This window comes from Benincasa hispida, chromosome 7 (assembly GCF_027475165.1).
Source record: "Benincasa hispida cultivar pf3 chromosome 7, pf3_genome.v1.1, whole genome shotgun sequence".
In the NCBI taxonomy this organism is placed as follows: Eukaryota; Viridiplantae; Streptophyta; class Magnoliopsida; order Cucurbitales; family Cucurbitaceae; genus Benincasa; species Benincasa hispida.
In genome coordinates, this window is record NC_143484.1 from 36,900,807 (window position 1) to 36,922,068 (window position 21,262).

At 32.4% G+C, this 21,262-nt stretch overlaps 1 long non-coding RNA gene and 1 pseudogene across 1 annotated transcript; one reads left to right on the plus strand and one right to left on the minus strand.

Annotated features, from left to right (window-relative positions):
* Positions 1-3,759: 3,759 nt before the first annotated feature.
* On the minus strand, positions 3,760-4,587 carry LOC150035142 (uncharacterized). The gene is made up of 2 exons (XR_016530669.1): positions 4,299-4,587; positions 3,760-4,140 (listed from the first exon to the last, which is right to left on the minus strand). It is a non-coding gene; the product is annotated as an uncharacterized LOC150035142 (long non-coding RNA).
* A 2,165-nt stretch (positions 4,588-6,752) lies between these two features.
* Positions 6,753-8,058, plus strand: LOC120081042 (caffeoylshikimate esterase-like; annotated as a pseudogene).
* Positions 8,059-21,262: the final 13,204 nt, after the last annotated feature.

The window sequence follows — 21,262 nt, forward strand, 5'->3', positions numbered from 1 at the left end:
TACACCCAAGAAGTATCTCTAGGCTTTCTTTCCAAATCTTGAAGTTCGATCCATTCAACTTAGGGATTGAACTTAGATTTCTAGATATTTGAGTAAGACCAACTGAAACAATAAACAACAAAATATATGTTCATAATTAAAACATAACAAAATAATTTCACATATGTGGTGGGCCCCTTTAACAAGATATCTAGCATAACATTGATGTCCAGTCTTTGGGTAAAAAACACCAACGGTAAATGGTACTCTCAACATAGAAATCAAAGTAATGACAATTAATTTTGTAAAAAAAAAAAAAAAGTCTTTCTTTGGACCGACTACTTTTCACATGAGCAATCCTTATAATTGCCACATACTCATTACCACATGCATACCCACAATTTGGCCAAATAATTATCTTCCTTTTGGCCGATAATTATCCGCATAAATTCATGAATATGAACATCTTATATTTCATACTTAAAACGATCTAGATAATAGAGGCTACTTTGGTAACATATTATTTTTTACCAATTCAATCTAAAATATAAGATACAATAATATAATAATATTATTGTACAAAAAATAAAGGAAAAAGAACACTAAATAGTCTTTTACAAAATTCACTTAATAATTGCATACACATAATACAATTAAAGTAACATAAACATGTGAATATCACAAAAACAATCAAATTGTAGATTTTAATTCACAAACTTATCAATCAAGAACTAAGAACCATTTTCAAGAATTTCACCAAGTTATTAATCAATAAAACTTAGAAACGCGGACAAGAAGTTCAATCAACAATTAATCCAAATAGTTGAAAAATTCAATATTATCAAACTATTAAAAAATAAATTCACTAAATTCAACCAGTCCACCAGTATCTAAAATTATCAATCACAATTCAGTTTTTTTGAAACTCATATTCATCAATTAAGTATTAACCTAACTTTTCAATTTTTAAAAAAAAAAAACAGCGACAACATTAACTTTTGCATTATTAATCAAATTTAAAACCAAACTCATAAAGTCATCCATTAAGAATTAAAGAAAAAAAAACTGATAATTAAAACTAAGAACTGCAGGCAAGACTTTAATTGGTAATTGACCGATACCTTCGCCCAACGGTAACTCCAGTTAGTCTTTAACCGAAAGTCTTGATGGGTAAAATTGTAGCAACTAAAGACCTAACTCCTTCGATCGGTCTTTAACTTTTTTCCAATGGATTTCATCATATTGGTGGACTTTTGTCAAGAATGGTGAACTGAACATCCTTAATTTTGACAATAATAGAACTAAAGTTTTTCTTCTTTTTTTTTTTTCTTAAAAAAAAAACTTTAGAAACCACGTTCAATCAAAAGAATCAACCAAAAAAAAAATCACTTTAATCCACCATTAGCACATCATTCATAATCGGTGATGGGTATGCCAAATACCATAAACAAGAATACGGGTTGCAAGAACACATATTGCCAAAGAAAAAATTGACCGCCGAGATTTCCATCCTATCGTCGATGAGTTTACAATGCTGCTATAGTAAGCCGACCATTTTTTTTTTTAAAATTCTTTAAATTATTTATCGAAACCAAAATTTAATCAACAATGCCAATGGAAAATGCATAAACTAACCATCCAACATGAAATTCATGCTCTGATACCACTTGTTAGCATAAATTCTTTATATCTATATTGAATAGATAAATCCTAGGATCGTTCATGTCAAATTGTCAAGAATAACATACCGGATTCCATTGCAAAATTGATGATAGCTTCAAGATGATGATGGATGACTATGGTCTTCCTCAACCAAAACTCTCTCTAGATGAGATTCAAGAAAGACTGAGTGCTTATTGTTTTGGTATATCGGGAATCATAGCCCTAAGGTCTCTTTATATACTAGTTCAATTAGGTTTCCATTAAACCCTAATTAGCTAGGAATGAGCTTCTACCCATTAAGTCCATACTCAATTAGGAATCTATGGCCTTAATTAATTAGATCACATAATAGGGTCCAATCTAATAAAATAACTCAATGTGATAAATTATTGATCCACATATATAACTATACTTTAATTAAATATATTATTATTTAAATATGTCTAACAAAAACCACCACCGGCATTCAAAGGGTTGCACTAGCTGAAGTTGAATCGACTGAGAAGGGGCAGAGTTGGACTTTGAAACCAAACTCACAATTGAAGAATTTACAAACAAGGCTTTCACCATCATCTTTTTTTTTTTTAATTCAGTCTGAGCTAATAACCATGGATATTGGGTAGGGAGACCATAAGATTTTTATTTTATTTTATTGGGAGGCGTTTGAATCGAAGAAATTGGGATAAAAATAAGAGGGAGATTGGGTACGGAATACAAATCGCCTTGTTTGGTACAAATTTTGAAGCTTTAAACATGAGAATAAATTATTCGCATGCATTCCTTATACTCATAGATGATACTCATCCAAAATGATGTGTTTTTTTGATACATTTTCTCTCATTTTAATACGTGAATTTATTATTTTATTTTATATTATTAAAATTAATTAATATGTGAATATTAAATTTATAATTTAAAAAATTATATTAAATTTTAAATTATAATATTTGAATTTAACTACTCCATATTTATAAATAATTTAGTTAATTATATAATAAACCGTAAAAAACTGATGCATTGATACTATTAATTTATTAATAAATTATATTTGTAGTTAATTAATTGTCATTCTGATTAATATTTTATGAGATTATTTTAAAATTAATTTAATACACTTGTTTTAAGTTACAAAATGTTCCCAACAACCAATTTGGGAACAATTGTTAAAACGTTGGAGGCCAGCTCATGCGGAGGCAATTCATTTGTTTTATAGGATTCAATTTGAGAGACTAACACTCATAAAGGACAATTTGGTTTAAAGTTTTAAGGATACCTAATAAGTACTTCTAGAAATAAAAAAATTTAATAATAAGATTGTCGGGAATCAATGATGACTATATTTGGTTGTACATGAGAAAACTATCAAAATTTTGTCTACCAAATTACCTTTGTATTTTATTTACAAAATTAATCCTGGAAACCTCTAAAAAATTTTGATAGATTAATTGATAAAAAATAAATCTAATTTAAGGTTTTGGGCAAAATTAATTATTTAACTATCAAATAATAATATTAATTACAAATATTTGTAAAATGGATAATTTAGAATTAAAGTTACTTGATTACATAATTTGATATATCAATTTGATGAATTTATATAAATATGATGTATTGATTAATAAAACAATGAAAATGAAATTTTAAAAGAATAAATATAATATTTTGTGATTTAAAAACAATGAATTATAATTAATCAATAATAAATTGATTATAATTATCACAAAATAATCTCATAAAATATTGATCATAATGACAATTAATTAACTACATATATAATTTATTAATTATAAATTATAAATTATAATTTAATACAAGTGACAGAGATGAGGAGAAGTCCTTGTTAATCAAGCAAGTCAGAATAAGAAACCATCAAAGAAACAGAGATTAGGAAACAGATCAGGAATAATTAAGCTCAAGAACATCAAATAGAAAAGATAGTCAACATGAATAACTTCTTGTTTTTTATGAATGTCACAATGAATTAACAAGTAATTATTGCAACTGAGGCCTATCGACAACGTAAAATGTTTGATCGGCTATTGCTTTGGCTTATTGACAGATAAATGGCTTGAAGGGTTGGTTGACCAAGAATTAGCATAGAAATTGAGAAGAGAGAAATTTTTGAACAATTTTCCATTTTTTTTCATTCAAATATTGTTACCGTTATCGTAATCTACTGTTATTGACCTTAAATGACAATACAAATTAAATAGCCTCAATCGTAATCAGATTGTGTTTGTAAAATACCTAATTAAACATTTAGGGTTGAGGCTAATTTGATTCATGATGAACTAAATTTCGCCATATTCCATAGCTACAAATGCCAATCCGATTGATCCTCAAGCAGATATCAAATGAAGTATACCAAAATTAAGGAAGAAAAAAGCATCTACCTAATGGATTATATGTTTCAGTATAACGAAGGATGAAAGAAAAATCCGAATTTACCGAGTATCAGCCATCAATTTGACCATTCCTCGTGGCTGCTGTTAGCGATACCTTGAGCAGTCAACGAAGAAGATAGAAAACGAAACATCGAAACATCAGAATAGATAAGAAAACGACTGGGAACTTAAACTACATGTCGTTATGCTCTTCATGGAAGTAAATGGGGGAAAATCGGAAGAAGAGAAAATTAACACGGCTTGTAATCTTACCGGAGAATATCTCAAACTTCTATAGATCTCTGCCGGCTGATTTGCAAATTCGATCAACCCACAACACCTAGGGAAAGAAGAATCCATATGAACTCAAACTCTGAATTTGCCCTAACAAATTAATTACAGAATCCCTAGCACAGGCAACGAACTGGACTTTGTGGGTCAAAACTCAAAACCCAAAACTCCCCGCCATTTCTTTGCAGGTTGGAGCTATGCTATGCCCGGGCATGCCCACTCGGATATTGATCAAAATCACCTTTCAATTTTCATTTCTAAAAATTAGCCCGGTTTACCTTTGCCTTTGCCTTTGGTTTTTTTTTTTTTTTTTTTTTTAAAAAAAAAAAAATTAAGTCTATTTACTTCTCTAAATTTCTTTATGAACTATCTACTTTTTAGTAATGATATCAATTCAAAATTTGAAAACTAAAAAAATAATTTTTAAAAGTTGTTTTTATTATTATTATTTTTTTTGAATTTAGATAAGAATTTCGAAAACTAAAACAATAACGTTTAAAAACTAAAAAAATCGAGCCAAATTTTTTTTTGAAAACTAAAAAAATAGTTTTTAAAAAACTAAAAAAGATCATTGTTAAAAGAATTTTTAATAATGATTTTAAAAATCAAGCTAAATTTTTAAATTTTGATTTTGTTTTTTGAATTTGAATAAGAATTTAAGACATGCAAATCATGATAAGAAAAACAAAAATAAAAAAAATAAAATGATTGCTAAAGAAGGTCTTATTTTTTTATTTTTTTTCTTAAGAATTAATTCTAAAAATACTTCGTTCTATTTCTAAATTTTTTTATTTAAATTTTTTTAAAAAAAGAAAGTAGTTTTTTTATTTTGAAAATTTGAATAAGAATCCATGTCTGGTACTTAAAAAAAATATGCAGATTCTGATTAGAAATTGGGAGGAAATAAAAATGGGCTTAAAATTTTGTTTTTTTAGTTCATTTGTTAGTGGAGATGACATCAGCGCAGAGATAAATTTATTTTTATTTTATTATTTTATCTAATTTTCATAAACTTTCTTCAATATCTTCACCAACATTTTCAGTAAAAAGTTAAATTGTTTCACCATTTTTTTTAAAATATTAAAGCAAAAATTTTATCCACGTTTTTCTAATACAATTCTTTTGATAATGTATATATATATAAAGTTATATGAATTAAAATGAAAAGTGATAAAATTTTCTAAGTGTTGTGAAATTGAGGAGCACAACAGGAACACAAATATGAAAAAAATATAATATAATAATATATTTATATAATAATATTAAATATATATAATATAATATAATATAAAATAACTAAAATTATAAAATTGGATAATATGTAAATTAGTGGAATTTTGAAGTGGAATTCTCACCGATGTATGTGTGATTTTAAGATCCACCAAATGCCATTATTTATAGGCAAAGTGGCAAGTAAGATGTGGACTTACATGCACACACCAAGTATGAATAATTACAAGACACGTGGACAACATGAAGGTGACACATGGTTTCGAGACATTAAGCAATAGACATTTATTTATAATTATAATATTCATAATACTCCCCTTTAGATGTGTATATATATATATATATGAAATATTCCTCGTTAAAATCTTACTAAGAAAAAGCCAATGGGAAAAAATCCTAGTGAAGGAAAAAGAGTACATATTTTATATAATACATACTCCTAAAAGAATACAATCACTACAAGAATTTTGGGCTTTAATGTCGGTTGGAAAAAGTGAAACCAGATGTATAATGTCGGTTTTGTTTTTGTTTTTGTTTTTTTAAAATGGATCTTTAATGTCGGTTTTAAATCGACATTATAGGTATACCTTTAATGTCGGTTTAAAACAACATTAAAGATCCGCTTCTTTTTTCTTTTTTTTTTTTAAAAAAAAAACAATTTTCTCTTCCCCCCCCAAATTTTCTTTTTCCTTTCCCTTTCATTCTCAGACTTCCACTCACCCACAACCCGCACGAAACCCTTCCAACACGACTCCCTTCATCCTTCCATGTGAAACCACAACCCGGCCAAGCATCTGGCCAACACCTTCCCCTACCCCCCTCCTCTTGTCCATTTCCAGTAACTGATGGTCTCGAATGCGCTCTTTGCGGAGAGAGGAGATCAGAGACTCGCTAACTTCAGAGCAGGCTTTGGAGGCAGCGACGACGCTTTTCCAAAAACGTCCACTCAATTGTCATGTGTTGTTTGATCATTCTACTTCGCTCCGGCAACTGACCTCCGGTAAGAAGAATCGAAACGCCTTATCGCAGAGTTCGAGTTCTCGAGCTCGCTCCCTCACTGACCCTCTCCTTCAACCTCAGCAGCTTGTTAGTCAGGTTCATTGAGTTTTGAATTTGATTGTGTGACTGTGATTGGTATGGATGATCAAGGATTCGATATTTGATTGTTGATTGAAATTTTTGTGTTGTGCATTGTGAAATTGCTCTATGGACTATCCGGGTTTCGGTCTTTTGGAAGGATTGCACGGTTACATTCCTGACTTTGATCAACTAGTTGATGATGTTATAGAACAATACAAGAAGCTTAAAGGTTTGTTGGGTTGATACTAACTTTATATGTGGATAATTACTCTTACCATCATTTCTCAATCCTTTTCGATTACCGAATCTATTATTTCGACTCGCAGGTAGACTAGAATTGAAAGGATTGCCTCATTTCATATTAGGACAGTCCATGGGGAGAGCTGTTACTTTGAAAATGCACTTGAAAAAACCAAAGCTATGGGATGGAGTGTTCTTGTGGCTCCCATGTGTAAAGTAAATTCAAATATTTTCGCAAAGGAAAAAGTTTTTTTGATATTGTTTTGGCCTGTATAGGTATGTGAATAGTGATTTCATTTCTTTTTAAGATTGCAGACGATGTGAAACTGCCAGAACCGGTTCTTAAGGTCTTAAATCTAATGTCTAATGTGGTGCCAAAAGCCAAGCTTCTCCTGAAGGTTGATCTTGGTGAACTAGCTCTCAGAGAAATGAAGAAAAGGAAACTGGTTCGTATGCCTTACTTTCTTCACTAGATTTTCATACCAATGGAGCCTTTGTACATTTAGTTCCTTAAGTACACATATGTGATTTGAGCATATATTCTTGATATCCTCATCATAAAGCATATTAGACATTGAACACCTTATGATTGTCATAAGAAATTCATGGTATTTGAGTGCTACTTGCTGCAAGTATGGTAGTATTTCAGTTCAGAGCTAGTGAAATCGGTTCATCCAAACATATCGACTATTTACAAGAGAAACGAAATGGAATGTACCCATGAACATTTATTCCTCTTAAGAGTTTCTTCTATGTTTAGAACATTTTATGCCGTTTGGTCAGCCTGTTTGCGTATGTAGGAGAGATTTAAGAGTATAAATTCACAAAAATGGTCCAAAATCTCATAAGCTGCCATTCTGGTTTCATCTTTCACGATCTGCTCAACCTGAACAAGATTTTTTTAAAAGAAATTGAAGAGGGGTTGTTCTTAATTTGTAACAATAATGAAAATCCAATTAATGAAATTATACCCTATTGAAGGCAGTTTGATGGTAGCCATTTTAAAGAAGTTACACAATATCTTCTCTCAATTGCTTTGTAATTACATTTTTTTTTTGTTGTTCAGAAGCTTGAGATGGCATTGAACCTGTTTGATCAACTTGTTCATAAACTTTTTACGACATTGAACCTGTGTCAAAGAAGGATCAGAATTACGAAGCCACAAGACTACAGTTTGAGAATCTTGTTTTGAGATATGGGAATCCAATAATTATATTGAATTTGATTAAGGTATTTCCTTATTAACGATTTTGTTTTATTAGTAGGTGCATGAAACTTGTTCCCTCATACATGTCCATTTGGATGTAAGAATGGTACTAGGTTGTTACCCCAATTTCAAAACTTAGTTTAGGAGTTGTCAACTAAAATTTCAAAATAATTACAGTTTGAATTGAGTTCTTTAACTTTCATAAGTGAATCATTCTAAATTCTTAGACTTTCTTTTTAGCATTATTGATTCATCGTTCGCATATGTTAAATTGAGATAAAAATTAAACTATTTCAGACTAAAGTTCTATTGGAAACTAGTTGAATTAGAATTTTTTAGCTAATTCATTTGAACAATAATGAAATGATTTTGAGTGAAGTTTTTCATTTTATTAGGTTCAAGTTTGACGTGTAAGGCTAAATTTTGATTCTTGGAGTTTTGGAAGGAAGATAGGAAGATTGCATTGGACATGTTTTAAGAAGGTTGACAAGTGGAGAAGTTGTATCCAACACAAAAAGGACTCATAACAACATTAATAACAAGTACAAAGTAATATTTATAAGTTGCATATCTTAAAAGTTTATTTGTTCTAAACATTGGATTAGATTCAGTGTTGGAATGATATAACTATCCTACAGTTATGGTAGTTATTGCTTAGTTGTTTATGACTTCCATTGAGTGGTTTATGGTAGTGGAACTTCTTAGGTATCCTTAGGTAGTTTATATTTATGCATTATTTTTCTAAATGAATCTGGTTGCATGATGCGTTATTTTATTGAATGGAATTACGAATGATATGCGTTGATGGATTGCTTTGTGCACTCAATTTTCCCCAGCGGAATTCAAGTGTAAATTCCTCTGAGTTTCCTGTAAGTCCAGGGTCGAATACAGGGACTTGTGAAAATAGTTGCGTTGGTAATGTTTATGAAAACTTTGTGGTAACCAAGTAAATAAATAAAGTATTGGGTGTGTTATTGAATTGATGAAAAAGAAGTAAATAAAGGCGGTGAATTTGAGAAAGATAATTGCGTTGATAGATGCAATGAGTATGCGATGAACGGATTGAGAAGATCTTTAGCTAGCATTACACGGGAATGTGTCAAACTTTGCGATCATGTTACAACCATGCACAACAAGTCATTTCCCAATGTAAATGCGATGCTCCTAAATCTAGGACGCATGTGTTGAATGCAAAATGTCCATAGAGCTTATTCCTAAGTCTCTACTCTTGTCCTATGCATTGATGCAAAATGCATGAAAGCAAGGTGACCACATACAATCATATCTTATTGCTAAGATGTATGCGATGCATTAATAACAAATAGTGCTCATTCCTAAGCGCCTATCTCTCGTTTATGCGTTCTAATCTGGTTCTTTCAAACCTAGATTCTGACCTGACCTTCCCAAATCTAGATCCTGTTCTTAGGCTACCCTCCCGAGTATCTCTAATAGACGAATGCAGTATACATAAATAATATGATCGTAAAGAGTGAAGATTCCCTCGTTATGCTAGGTAACTGCTTCTCAACCCATTCAACTAATTTAGCTACTCATGCATGAATAATAGAGATTGAACAGATATAGAGAAAGAAATTCCATTCTTATAACTGAGTTGAGTACAAAATGACAATAGAAAGTAAAGGTAGAGAGCTTGGTAGCAATTCCTTGCTGACCAAGGCTTTTTACTCTGAATCTCTATTCTGAGCTACAAATGTTCCCGCTTCCACAGGCGTCGGCCCTCTCTCTGTCTTGGAGCTTCCGTGCTTTCCCAAGCTTACCGGAACGATCTACCGACACACTTTTTTCCTCGCGTCCGCCTTAAAATGAAAGAAAACTATGGACGGAGGTGTGAACTTGTAAAGTGATGAATTAATCGACTGCTTAATCCATTCTCTAAAGAATGCACTTGGTATTTATAGAGTTTCCATGGTGAAAGACGGCTTCTCTCTCTCGGTTGTACAGATGGGACAGCTTTAATTCCTAATTGACGCGCCGAATAATTATCACCGATAAAGCTGAATGTACTTCGTGACCGTTATCGGCTGTCAACTTAATTTGGATCCCACTGTCATCAGCTTTCTTTCCCATCGCTCTTAATTATCCTTTCACCCGGATGCGCCCACCATGTTGCGCTGACCAAGTTGCGGTGATTCTTCTTGGGCGAATGTTTGCGAGCACGATCAACGCAAAGTCTTGCGGTGAAGTTGCACTCAACCAGTGAATTCCTATAATCGCCATCTTTGCATTGCATTAACGCATATTCTGCACGAAAATATAAAGATCAACAGTTCTAATGCGTTGGACGCATACGACCGCAATATTATAGATTTTATACTTAATGGACGCAACTTATCATATTTAATCAACGCAATCCAACATTATTTAAGAACTTAGCACTATGATAACGTGCATTTCTGCCCGTTATCATTGCACTATGGTAGTGTGTGGGTTATTCATGCATTGTGGGTTAGGTTAATTTTTCATTATCATCCTCGAATCTTTTGTTATCTCTTGTTTAATCATTTATTGTGCTTCTTTGTTAATTTGAATCTAATTTGTCCATGGAATCTTGTTTGGATAATCTAGGATTGACCCTTGATAGCATCTTTTAGTTGGAGATATTTTTTGTGGTTTCATTTGATTGAAGTCTTGTATCCGTTTGGTGTGTTTTTTAATTGCTTGAAGTTTTTGTGTTGCTTTAGGGGGCTTTTTACTTTTTAATTATATGAATAATGTAAAACTTTTTAGTTGGAGATGCTAATTTCCTCCTTTCCTCTCTCGTTTGCTTATGCGTATGTTTTGGCATATTTTGGATTTTTATTATGTGATTCGAGCTTCTGTGTAGTTGTTTATACCAGAACATGATATCTTGGCCTTCTTTGCAAATTCCCATGAAGACTCGAAATCATAAATTCCCATGTTGTCTTTCCATAGCTCCCTAGCTTGAATTTCATAAATTTTTTGTGTGGGGTAATTAAATTCTTATTATATGTCACTAGAAAAAATTCGGGCTTTAATATCGGTTTTAAACCAACATTAAAGGGCTTTAATATCAGTTGGAAATTGACATTAAAGATAATGTTATTAAAGCCCTTTAATGTCGGTTTTAAACCGATATTAAAAGGCTACAATAACACCAATAACACAGCCTTCAATGTTAATATCGGTTGCAACCGACATTAAAGGTCTTTAGTGATTAAAGCTTGTCAGTTGCAACCGACATTAAATCCCTTTTTTTTTTAATTCTTAATCGACATTGAAGTCTAAATTTGTTCATTTTATCAATTATTGTCCGTTTTTTAAAGTTCCCTTGCCAAATCCATTTTTTCGGTAAAAAAGTATAACATGACACATCATCATCGAACGCTATGGCTATGACATATTATTCATGTATGGATTGTAAATCTATTACATTTAATATGCAAATTCTGCTATAGAATTATAATTTAAAAGGCGTATAATAATTTAGGCCTTGAAAACACAAATTACAAGTAATACAAAGATTATGATTTTACAAGGCAACGTGTAAGGGCAACACAATTTTATTTTTCTATAAATTTGGGAGGGTTTCAGAGATTAAGAGATGTAATATACGTTGTTGAGATGGACTTCATTATCAGGATTCTTCTTCTTCAGCTCATCCAGCAACTACAGAAGAATTGGAAAGATTTAGAATTTAACTTCAACTTAACAAGTAAAATTACTGCACACAGTAAAAGTTAGCAGCAGACCTCGGCCAGGCGCATAGAGGGTCCTCCAAGCTACATTTTTTCCATAATAATGTTGCAAGTTTCCGATAATAAACTCTCCCTTCGCATCCTTTCGCTTGCCGATACTCCCGTGGTAATCAGATCCATGTCAATAGTTCTTGAAAGTTTATTGCAAAAAAGCAAAATTGAAGTTAGGATATGAGTTAAGAAAACACACATCACAACACACAAGAACAATATCAAGTTCTAAAACAAAATTCTCTTAAACTTAACTTCTAGCAGAGAGCCATACCTTGAACATATAAATTTATACAACACAAATTAAGCACCTACCTTCAAACGATGTTTTCCAAGAGGAGGCCGTAATTCTCCATATGTTGTGGGTAATACTTTATCATCAGATGACAAGTTTAAGAGTTTTAACAAATCACCTGTGAGACAAGTGCTACCAGAAACTAATAGAAGAATTTTACTTCCCACAAGTAAATCAAATATTTGTAATTATGGAGACCATGCTGCTATATTCATAGTGCTACTCACAATGCTGCTTTCCTGCTGTGTACATGCATGCCAAATCAATGGGCTAGAGGTATAAGAGAAACCACAAAGCGCACACACCTATCAATATCAGATCAATAACAATTAAATATTTCTCTGAAACTTTGATGATTATTGACCTGATATTGATAGTTGTATGCCTTCTATGGTTTCTTTTATACATCTAGCCCATTGATTTAGAGAATATAGAGAGCACAAGTGTGAACTAAGGCACCATCAAATAAATGAAACTAGCATCATACACTAACCAAGTTTAGGGAGCGTTTCACCAACAGTCTCTGAATCAACAGGAACTGGACATTCATACATATGTTGATTTCTGAAAGAGTGAAACAAAGGAGAATACGCTGATGATCTCTTTGAATCTAACAAAGAAATGCATACAGAAAGTGAATGCACAAGGCCAGACTTTGAATGTGAATCTTCTAAAGCATGATCAAATATCCTTGCAACAAAACTGCATAAGAAGTGATTGATAAGTCAAAACAACGATGACTTATCTACATACTACCATAAAAACTGAAAAATAAAGAAGCAGTTCTTGGTCAACCTGGGGCTAGAAAGTTAGGCAACAAGAGCAGATGGGGCATTACGGGCTATAGCACATAATGTTTCTGCCACATTTGCATGAACCTCAGGCAGACTTTGATCCAAGGAGAAAAATTAATATTATAATCATATGAAAGGCCAAATGTTAGTGAAACTTCAATTTTTCATGCACATTGAAACGTGCTATAATGTGATCAGGATACAAAAAACAGAAGTGCCAACTCATATGTAACAGTAACACAATCAAGATAACCAACTTCTGTCAGATTGCAAAAGTAATCTCCATTCAACAGAATGAATGCATAATCTGATTATATGAAACAGGTTTGGCCAAGTAAATATACCTTATCCGGTGTCATGCCAAGCTCTCTCTTGAACACTTCACACACTTGATTGTACGGGGATACTGGACATCTGTTCAACATATATTCTCTCATATTTGGACATATTCTTGAGGCATGAATACTCCTGCATGAGAAATGAGGTAAGGTAAATTAAGGACTGTAGGCCCATCTTCTTTTTCATCACATGCTCAGAGATGTGGATAGAAGGCGTACCAACTGACCAATATGTTGACCAAGCTTGATATATATTCCTCCATTTTTTAAGCATAATTCTTGAATTCTATGTGTAGATCTAAGGTGAACTTCATGCTTAACTTTTTCCCTCTCATCACTCCCTTCGGACAATCTCCATAGTGAATATTCGTAATCTAGAAAGAGAAGAGATGCCGGTTAAAAAAAAACAGGTTCAGGGATCTGGTCATTCGTATAAATCTAAATTTTACGTCTCTGAACATATTAGAATTCAACCCTTGAATAAACTACTCAAATCTCACGAAGTCAATGCCAATAATTGACAAAAATAGCCAATTTAAACATATTCTTCCAAGAAAAATAAATAGATCTCAAGAGTTGATATTAATTGATATAGCAAATTACATATCTCCAGCTTTTCTAACTCCATATAAACATATTCTCCTCAATAAACCAAATACAAAAAACAACCTCCATTCTAAAAGAAAAGAAAAAAAGCAAAGCATGTGAGTGTCATAGTTATGGAAACAGACAAAGGAAGATTATAAAAGTCTTACCTCTTTTTCCACAATGGCATTACTTATTGATAATGACACTCACCTGCCATTTCCACAGTGGCATGTGAATGTCATTATCAATAAGATGGAAGTTTTAGAGAATCTAACGATAGGCAAACAAATTTAATTTTGCATACAAGCACTAGGGAATGAACTTGTTTATATCCAACAACACTTCCATCCTATGTTTAATCAACACAGTAAAATAATACCTCCAACCACCATAACACCCTCCCTGATTAATAACCATTGCATTGATTATAGTCTTCTGTAGAGATCTAACCACCACAAGAGGCACAATAAGAGAGAATTATGTTAAAAAGATGGAATTGTATGTAGCAACTTATTACATTGCTGCATTGAATTAAACCGATTCTGAATAGGAGTTTGTCAGTTTATACTCTAATCAAAACTCCTCTTTTGCCCTTTTTTTCCCTTTTTCATCTTGGACTTCCTTTATCTACCAAAATATATACCCTGGCTCAACAAGAATTGTGGTGTGGAGTACCTGAAGCAATGGCTTGGAGATGTCAACATCCATGAAATTCTTGATGCCTTTACATTGGAATCTCTCTCTACTTCCTCGATCTCCCTATCTTCCTATGTTGATTGCCAGCCTTTTCTTCAATGACTTCCAGATTGTGAAAATGAAAAAAATATTAATGTAGATAATGAAAATAAACTAAAATATGCTGAAGTTATGTAGAAAATAAAAAATGATAAAATTCTCGTTGTTCATAACTTCATCTTTTTGTTCTTGACCAAGTTAGTTTCTAGTTTTATCCTTCTAACTTTAGCATTGTCATCTTCTTCATAATTTTTTTTTTTAAAAAAGAAGAAGAAGAAGAAGATAAATATCCCTGTGACAAGACTATACAGTGCCTTACGAAAATGAAACTGAATAAAAAAAAAATCTTAGTTTATGGTTCAACTCTTCATGAAGAAAAAAAGTTTTCCAATTTATAATGTCACAAAAAAGAAACATAATCATTGAAATAAAAACTGAAAGATTGAAATAACTTCAAATTACTAAATTCCAAATAAATATTAAAAGAATATTTCACCTTTTGAACAACAAATGACTTGGATTGAAAACGAGAGTAAACCTAAGAGGCTTCCGCTCAGATCTAAACAATATAGCTAAACTCCTTGAGATCCAAACAACCCATTAAAAATAGCTGCTTTGACAGACCTAAAACAAACTTTGAACGAACTTCAGCTACGATGACACTGGAATGAACAAAAAAAGTAGCTAGAATGAAGCTTGAACAATGAACAAATCAAACAAACCAGACAAACTAGACCTAAAAAAACATGTTTAAATGTATTGGCACGGAGCTTGAGCAGATTTCATGGACAGATCTAAGAGAGAAATGAAAAACATGAATGAATCAGACAAACCTTGGCTTCGACGGTGCTGAAAATAGAGCTTGATTGGTTCTTCCGATCCTTGACCTCAGCTGCAACTCCATCTCTTTCTTTCTTCCGATCACCTCTTCAATCTGCTCACCTCCTCCGGACATGTAAATCCTCTCCGGCCACATTCGCACTCTCCCAAGAACGGGGAGGGTCATTTACCGGAATTTTACAACGGACGACGGAGCGGAAAATGGACTCCTGCTGTATCAGTCAATGGTAGCGATTGTAAATATTTTGTACTTTCAACCTCGCTTCTTCCACGGAGTCGGATCAGAAATGTCGTTTCGTTCTGACCACTCTTCTTCCACTGGGAGACTCGCCAGAGCGGTTAATTTCCCGATGAAATTCCTTTTCGAGTTTGTTTCTTGCTGCGTGCCGGTGAACATGTCACGCATAGAGAATCCGGAGGAAACGAAGGTGTCAGGCGTCAAGGAGGTGAGATCTCTAGCTTCGATTACCACCAGAAAACACCGGCGGAGAAAACGAAGTGCGCTGTTGCCTTTAGTTGTGAGACTAGCCGCCGATTAGAAGCCATCACTGGGAGCGATCTCGGAGGATAAGGTAGTCCTGGTAGTGATGGGTGAAGCCATTGCCGAAATAGGCCTCACAAGAACGGGGAGGGACAGGGGAGTGAGACCAAGGGAGATAAGAAGGCAAGATGGGCTAGGGCTTAGAAGAATGTGAGTTTTCTGGGAAGGGGAAGCGTTTTTCGGAAGTGTCTTTAATGTCTTGGGAAAAAATGAAAAAAATGAATTTCACGGGGCTTGGAAGAAGATCTTGAGAAAGAAAGAGGGAAATGAAAAAAATGGGGGGAAAATAGAAAGTTAGAGAAAAAAGTGAAACAGATCTTTAATGTCGGTTTAAAATCGACATTAAAGATCCACTTTTTTTTAAAAAAAACAAAACCTACATTATACATTCGATTTCACTTTTTCCAACCAACATTAAAGCCCAAAATTCTTGTAGTGTGTTGTTTGCCTATTTTTCTCTGCTTGCAGGAAGTCATGCTTTCGATTTGGATCAAATTTGTGGTGGATGGTGGAGAGAACATAATGAAGGAGCAATTGAAAGACTATTTGAAAAACACTATATAATGGCAACAAGTGTGTGTGCACTTTTATTTATTTATTTTTTTGGGTAACCCTTATGAGTTTTGGTAATTTGTTGATTACCTTGATTTTAGAGTTAAATTATCATCCAATTCCTCTTTTGTGACTTATTATTATGGATTTGTGAAAGCAATTAAGAATTTATTTTGTGCATGGACAAGTTGATTACCTTGGTTTTAGGGACATGTCGTTATTAACTTTTTGACCGACATTAAAGATGGATTGGACAATAATTATATTGAATACACGAATAATAATTGAAAAAAAGAGACATGGTATTTACAAAAACGGATAATAATTTGAAAAAAAAATGGACAAGAATTTTGGGCTTTAATGTCGGTTCTAAGCTGACATTAAAGCCCAGAGTTCTTGTAGTGAATATATTTACTCCCCCTCATGAAAACATCACTTAAGATCTCTGAGTCGCCTCATTCCAATGTTGTGCACCAATTTTTCAAAAATTACAGTTGGTAATACATTTATAAATAAGTCTTCCAGGTTATCCTTCGAACAAATTTGTTGTACAGTGATGTCGCCATTTTCTTCAAGATCATGAGTGTAGAAAAGCTTCGGTAAAATATGTTTTGTTCTATCTCATTTGATATATCCCCATTTGATTTGGGCTATGCAAGTTGTGTTATCTTCATATAATATTGTTGGAAGATTTTTATTAGAAGACAAGTCACACATTTCACGAATGTGCTAAGTCATTGACCTTAGCCATACATATTCTCGATTAGCCTTGTGAATTGCAAGAATTTCAGCTTGATTTGAGGAAGTGGCTGTTATAGTATGTTTCACCGATCGCCATGATATAACAGTTCCTCCATATTTGAACAGATAACCTGTCTAAGATATAGTTTTGTGTGGATCAGATAAATATCCAAAATCTGCATAATCAACTAGATCAAAATTTTATTTATTTGAATAAAACAAACGCATATCGATTATTCCTCAGAGATAATAGAGTATATGCTTAATTCCATTCCAATGTCTTTTTGTAGGAGAAGAACTATATTTAGCTAATAAATTTACTGAAAATGCAATATCTGGTCTTATATTTGAAGGAGTATATTAGAATGCAGTGGAAATAATAAGGATCAATAAGCATTCATAATAATTAATTTTGGCTGTAAATAAAGTATGCTCATACAATAATAAGATTTCAAAACATACTTTTGTGGAACCTTTTGAATCTTGAATTCAGCTGCGAATCTTCTCCAAATCTTATTGTGAACCACCTCAAGGTCTTCACTACTATTCTCTTGGAGCCTTAGATTGAGTTGTGGGATTCAAAATAAGCTTGAATGAAGGGAATTTGGAGAAGAAACTTACTACAGAAACTTAAAGAATACTTCTTCAACTTTTTGAGTTTTCAACAAAACTTCAGCAAGTATAAAACAATTTGCATGAACGTTTTTCACTTCAATCTTCCCTATTTATTGCAGGACAATCATGCAATGGAGAAGGCTGCATGAAGAGCACCTCATGCTAGGAGATTTGAATCAATAAATGGTGGACTTTTAGTAAGCTACTTGGTGAAGATAATGGAGTTTTCCAAATTTTCATTTTTCTATCTTTTTCAAATTTACAAAATGATTTCTAAAATCAAGTTGATTTCAAAATCGAAAACATTGTCAATTTTACAAAATTAATATCATAAATTAATTTTCTAATAAAATTAATAATAAATAATTAAACAATTTAATTAATTCTAATTAATTTAATATCAAATATTAAATTAATTTTACACAAATTCCACCTTCATGAATCTAATATTTAAATCATATTTAAATATTAATTAAGTCCTCCAATTCCGTTTAATTTTAATTAAACGCATAATTATATCACATATAATTACTAATTCCCTTAATTCTAATTTGAACATTTCAAATTAACTTATCACATTACTCTAAGGCTAATCCATGTACGAGCTAGTAGGGGGACCTCGTGGACCTACAGATCATGGCTCCAACGATCTGAGTTTAATTGGCTAAACTCTTTACACCAAATTAACCTTAATTCATTAACTAATGGGTCACTCCACTAAAGCCAATAGTTGCACTCCCATTACTGTAGATATATTAAAGCCAATAGTTACACTCCCCTCACTGTAGATATATTATGTCTACTCGATATAATCATGATTAGTAAGTTAACCCTTCATAGGTTGTTTGTAATAACGGCTGGATCAAATGTTTGTTTTACCCCCGAGATTTCCTTAAGTCCTACTGATCCTCTAATGAACAATTGGTTTGTGATCCAATCAACAAACTGAGTCCCTCTCGGGCCAATAAGAGGATGAGGCTCCTTGTTCAAGACCTGAAGTCAGCACTTAAGGGAACAACCTCTCTACTATCCCTGAAAGCGGGTAGGAGTGAATTTCATCTTACACCCTATGTCCCCAGCTATCGACTCGATCTTACCCTTGAAATTGAGGTTTATTGAATCGGCCTTGTTGAGCCAACCCTCACATATGCAAATCTAATGATAATCCTGAATAAACAGGAGTTCATAGTTAACTCAGGATTAAGGTCAAGTTACCTAGGTCATCACTTTGAAATAGTCAATCTTAAATAGTAAACAACGTTATAAAGTAAAAGTGACTGATTTCGTGGTCCGATCTTGTACAAACCCATTGCACAAGACGCCCCCACTCTTCATGTGATAACATGTACAAATTACGATCACATCGTCTGTAGTACTTTACAACCTTTTGTAACAACTAGAGAGTGGGCCGCATCCAATAGTGTTTCCAGAATAAGGCACCCAATCTCATTCATATACTATAGACCATTTTGACTATTTACTTGAACCTTATCTACTTTTATGTCTCCACATAAAGTTCAAGTACTCATGTAATAATCATGGATCTTTGTGGTTTATTGGATTTATTTCTAAAACGAAATAAGCAATACATATATTCAATAACAACTTATTTGAATTTTCAGAATAAGTTTTATTGTTTACAAATCACGAGTTTTAAAACATAAAACCCAACAATATTATTAGCAAGATACATAAGTGCACCAATTGCACTAAGATATGGTACTTAAGGACCAAGAAGTTTTTCATTATCTTCTCAAGGTCGAAATATATTTTCTTTATATCCAATGAACGAACTTCCATTTTGGATATTTAATGGATGTGCTTTGTCCATATGAAATCTTTTCAAAACTTTTCTTGTATAAGTTGACTGATGAATAAATGTTCCATCTACTAAATGCTCAATTTGCAAACCAAGCAAAATTTTGTTTTTCCTAGTCATCTCAAATTCTCTCTTAAGATATTCTATTGCCTTTGAAAGCTCTTCAGAAGTTCCAATTATATTCAAGTAATCAACATATACAGTTATAATAGCAAATCCTAATTATGATTTCTTTATAAAAACACATGGTCATATTGGATTATTTTGATATCCTTCTTTTAATAAATATCTATTCAGGCGATTGTACCACATCCGTCCTGATTGTTTCAATCCATATAGGGATCTCTGTAACTTTATTGAATACCATCTCGGGAATTTGATGTATATGTTTCAGGTGCCTTAAATCCTTCTGAGATTCTCATATAAATATCATATTAAGAGATCCATATAAATATGTTGCGACTACATCCATAAGATGCATATCCAAACTTTTATACACAGTCAAGCCAATTAAATATCTTAGTGTAATTGCATCCACCACTAGAGAATATGTTTCCTTATACTCAATACTAGGTATTTGTGAAAAACCTTGTGCAACTAATCTTGCTTTATATCTTGTGATCTCATTATTTTCATTCCTTTTTCTCACAAATACCCATTTGTATCCCACAGATTTAACACATTTTAGTGTTCAGATTATTGGTCCAAAAACCTGATGTTTTGAAAGTGAGTTTAATCCTGCCTTGATTGCTTCTTTACACTGAAGCCAATCTTTTCTATGTCACATTATTCAACAGATTTTGGTTCAGGATCCTCATTTTTAGATATAATATCAAGAACAATATTATACGCAATAATGTTGTCAATAATTACATTAGTACGATTCCATCTTTTTCTTTTCATGACATAGTTTATTAAAATTTCTTTATTATCTTTAGGTATTTCAACTTCCTCACTAGTCATGTCGATGATTTTTTTATGGGTATTTACATCCTTAACCAAGTCTTTTTCATTATTAATTATTTTTTGTTTTCGAAGATTTTTATCTTTGGAACCCCCTGATCTACCACGCATCTGGCATGTTCCAGACTCATTAATGACAACTTGTTGTATTAGGATATCAATTTTTTTATGAAAAATTTGCAATTGGTATTTGTGACTTAGTTACTTTCTTTGCATCTATAAATGCATCTGATAATTGATTTGCTATATTTTGCAAATGAATTATTTTTTGAACTTCAAGTTCACATTGATCTGTACGGGATCTAAATGAGACAATAATGATGCATTCAATGTAATTTCTTTTTTCAACTTCTTAATTCATCCCCCTAATGTTGGAAAATTTGTTTCCTTCAAATGACAATCGACAAATCGTGCAGTAAATACATCACCCGTCAAGGGCTAAAGATATTTAATAATTGATGGGGAATCATATCTAACATATATTCCTAACTTCCTTTGAGGATCCATCTTAGTGCGTTGTGGTGGAGCAATTGGAACATATACTACACATCTAAAAATTCTCAGATGGGAAATATTTGACTCGTGACCATAAGCTAATTGTAATGACGAGTACTTATGATAAGCTATTGACCTAATGCAT